This window comes from Triticum aestivum, chromosome 3B (genome assembly GCF_018294505.1).
Source record: "Triticum aestivum cultivar Chinese Spring chromosome 3B, IWGSC CS RefSeq v2.1, whole genome shotgun sequence".
Lineage (NCBI taxonomy): Eukaryota > Viridiplantae > Streptophyta > Magnoliopsida > Poales > Poaceae > Triticum > Triticum aestivum.
Window position 1 is genome coordinate 674,232,606 of NC_057801.1, and position 4,177 is coordinate 674,236,782.

Genomic DNA, 4,177 nt, shown 5'->3' on the forward strand with positions numbered 1-4,177 from the left:
TGTCGCTAAATTTGATGGGCCATCGGAGCGGGAGAAGAAGTTGGAGGAAACATTATCGAGCACCGCCGCCATTACAGTCGGAAGGGTCGTCGATGGACAATAGGGGCCTACCTATCTGCTGGACCTTATCGCTAATTAAATCCAATGTATCGCCCTGGCCCATGTATTTTTCTTCCTTTCGCTACATTTTCGAGCGGTGTTGGCTAATGCGTTATGTATCCCATCTGAAGAGTGTGTTCTATGAAGAAATTATGGGACTTATGAAAGAAGCTTACTCCATATCTATACAAGAAGCCGGAAGAAACATTATTGAGCCATCATTAGAAGGATCGAAGCGATGGTCAATGATTGAAGACCTACCTAAAACCCTAAAACAGGGTTAGCTACAGCTCGGACCGATGGATCGGAGCATCCTACAATCCCCCACCGACAGGGTCGGCGAAGGAGGAGGAGGGTGATGACCTACCGGCAGAGAAGGGGCGGAGACAAGGAATGCATAGATATCGCCTCTCTTCGGTTCCTAGGTGTGTGTGTGCGCGCGCGCGCCCGCGTGCGTGCGTGCGTGCCCGCGTGCGTGCGTGCGTGCGTGTGACGTGCTCATAAGTTTTTCGTCTAACTAAGCAGCAGGTGGTAAGAGGCTAATCGGGTGATCAGTTGATTGACTACTTAAGTAAGCGTGTATCTCAAGCCATGGCCTGAAATATACATACGTCTAGGAACCATGAATCTCCTACGTGTGCGTGGCAGGAGCATGTGGGAATTGTTCCAAAATGATTCGCAGCACCTGACCCGGCCTATTACCCCTGCCCCTGCCGCTCATCGATCGGTCCCAGCCTTCGTAGCGTAGCCGAAATGAAATGCACCCGAGCTATCCGTCTAATAATAGCACCACGTTACCACTGTGGGCATTTCGATTTGGTCGCCGCAGGGAAATAAACCGGCGATCTGATGATTGCACATGCGCGGGGGACCTGCGGCGCCGTATTATATTCATTCCAAGCGCTAAACACCATCTGGATTCTGGCCTATCGGAGGAGATCGCGGCACCGGCGGCGGTAGCACTGTGGCTCCATTACTCGATCGATCGGTTGGTGCTCCGCAGGGACGCGCCCAATGATTTGCCGAGCCGCCGATGGAGGAACCGCCGCGTCATTGGTGAGGGATTAGTTTAAGCGACTCCCATCTCCGTTCCTCCACCGGCCCGGTTTTGTCGCCTCTCCCGGTCCCACTACGTGCGGGAGAGTGGACTTGGCGGAGGAGTCCGATCTTCCCATGGGTAGCAGGGGTAGCAGTCACCATAGCCAGCTAGCTCGACCGCGGGGAGGAGGTTTGGTGTAGGGCGAAGGAGGAGTGGTTCGTGGTTGGCGGCGATCGCGGTGGATGAGAGGGACAGCGGCATCTTTTGGCTTTGGGGCTGTAGTTTTGGACCTTCCGGCTTCGACCTCTGCTGCGTGCCGCCAAAGAGTTGGCGCTAGAGACAAGCGCGAAAAGTGCATGTTTGAATATTTTACTGTTGTATATATCGATCGATTGATCGCAGGGAAAGTACAATCGCGTAATAAAACCTACCCGGCCTCTTGACCCACCAGCCAATAAATCATACACGCGATTAATTTTTAGTAGAGATATGTTATTATTCACGGAAAAGACAGTATTCGAGCAACTAAAATGACTAGAGAGGTTGGGAAATGCATTGACGCTCTCGGGTGTCACAAATCCCTATATGAATATAATATTGAAAAGATGCTGATTTTTTAAAGAAATTTCTGAAATTTCAGGATACCAAACATGGGTGCCCATTCTGCTTTAACATTTAATTCGGTGAGGACCGAATGCCCGTGGTATCCATGTCAAAGAAAATACCGTCCGAAACAATCCATCCAAACAGTTGTTTTTTTACTTTTTTTTTTACCACAAATACGATGGGCACCCATTGCTCAGGAAACTAAACACGGGAGTACAATGGACACCCATCTTTGATATTTTAAAAATTCTATTTCTTGAAATTTCTAATATTTTCTAGTATTGTATTCATATAGGGGTGTGCAGCACCCTAGAGCCACAAATCTTCATCCCAGCGAGGTTTCCCTATTATTGGTGTCTTTGCATGAGGTATTGAAGAATAAAATCATCACCAATCGTAATCCTTACTCCCATCTTCGGACCTACCCCACCTTCTTTGGCCAGACACACGGCCCGAATAGGTTAGATAAAAAAAATGTCACCCAACCGGACCTCCAAACCTAGTTCATATGTTTGGACGGTCCAATACTCATCAAACTCAATCCACGTTCGCCATGTCGGATCCATACTGAACCCCTTCAAGTTGTCAAACGACCGCCATCTCCTCCGTGAAAGTCCTCTATTTGCCACATTCGCGTCGTCGTCGTCTTCCACCCTTGCTCCGCGTCCGCGCCGCCCTCCTTGTCCTAGCCATTGAAGCCCACTCCGCCATCCAAACGCCAACATGCACTTGAGTGGGCGGGTTTCGTGGGTGTTTCGGCTGTTGAGGTGGCCAACATGGAGAGCATCGCCCGCAAGACCCGGTGTGTCTTGCAGTGCGGCGAAGGGGGTCATCAACATGGAGTTTGTCGTATCCGCCCCAGTGTCATCCGCCACGCCCACACCATACGACATTATGGCTTCGTAATGTATAATGTATGGCTTCCCGTAGGACGCAGATGCCTCCCAGGACTTGGCGTATGAGTCGCCACAGCTCCAAGGGTCATGGAAGACGTCGTGAAGCTCCGTCTGCAGACATGTCCAACAACTGTTCAAGGATATTCCTCAGCTAAATTCACATATTTCTTTGCCCCATATGCATTTATCGAATCAATTTTAGGATGGTAGTTATCGATGTGGAGTTTGCCGTATCTGCTCTGGCGTCACCCGCCGCACCCACGCCCTATAGCATCCTCACTTCACAATGGATCATGGATGCATGGCTCCCGAAGGGGGGCTATGGGTGTGTCGGAGTCCAAAGTGGCGGGCGTCCGGACCTCCCCAAACCTCCCACAAGTTTTTGGTTAAGGAGAATTCAGCTGTCTAGACTGGTCCGTAGGTATTTAATGCGTGGAGCTAGGTAGCAAAGAGTGTTCGGACTACATTGTCAGGATGTTTAGTGGGTGTTTTGATGCACGGTGGTGGAGCGACCCTAATTTCTGTTGGAAATATGCCCTAGAGGCAATAATAAATTAGTTATTATTATTATGTTTTCTAGTTCATGATAATCGTTTATTATCCATGTTGTAATTGTATTGATAGGAAACTCAGATACATATGTGGGTACATAGACAACACCATGTCCCTAGTAAGCCTCTAATTGACTAGCTCGTTGATCAATAGATGGTTACAGTTTCCTGACCATGGACATTGGATGTCGTTGATAAAGGGATCACATCATTAGGAGAATGATGTGATGGACAAGACCCAATCCTAAGCCTAGCACGAAGATCGTGTAGTTCGTATGCTAAAGCTTTTATAATGTCAAGTATCATTTCCTTAGACCATGAGATTGTGCAACTCCCGGATACCGTAGGAATGCTTTGGGTGCACCAAACGTCACAACGTAACTGGGTGGCTATAAAGGTGCACTACGGGTATCTCCGAAAATGTCTGTTGGGTTGGCACGAATCGAGACTGGGATTTGTCACTCCGGTTGACGAAGAGGTATCTCTGGGCCCACTCGGTAGGACATCATCATAATGTGCACAATGTGACCAAGGGGTTGATCACGGGATGATGTGTTACGTAACGAGTAAAGAGACTTGCCGGTAACGAGATTGAACAAGGTATCGGGATACCGACTATCGAATCTCGGGCAAGTATAATACCGCTAGACAAAGGGAATTGTATACGGGATTGATTGAGTCCTTGATATCGTGGTTCATCCGATGAGATCATCGTGGAACATGTGGGAGCCAACATGGGTATCCAGATCCCGCTGTTGTCTATTGACCAGAGAACGACTCGGTCATGTCTGCATGGTTCCCGAACCCGTAGGGTCTACACACTTAAGGTTCGATGACGCTAGGGTTATAAAGGAAGTTTGTATGTGGCTACCGAATGTTGTTTGGAGTCCAGGATGAGATCCCGGACGTCACGAGGAGTTCCGGAATGGTCCGGAGGTAAAGATTTATATATGGGAAGTCCTGTTTTGGTCACCGGAAAAGTTTCG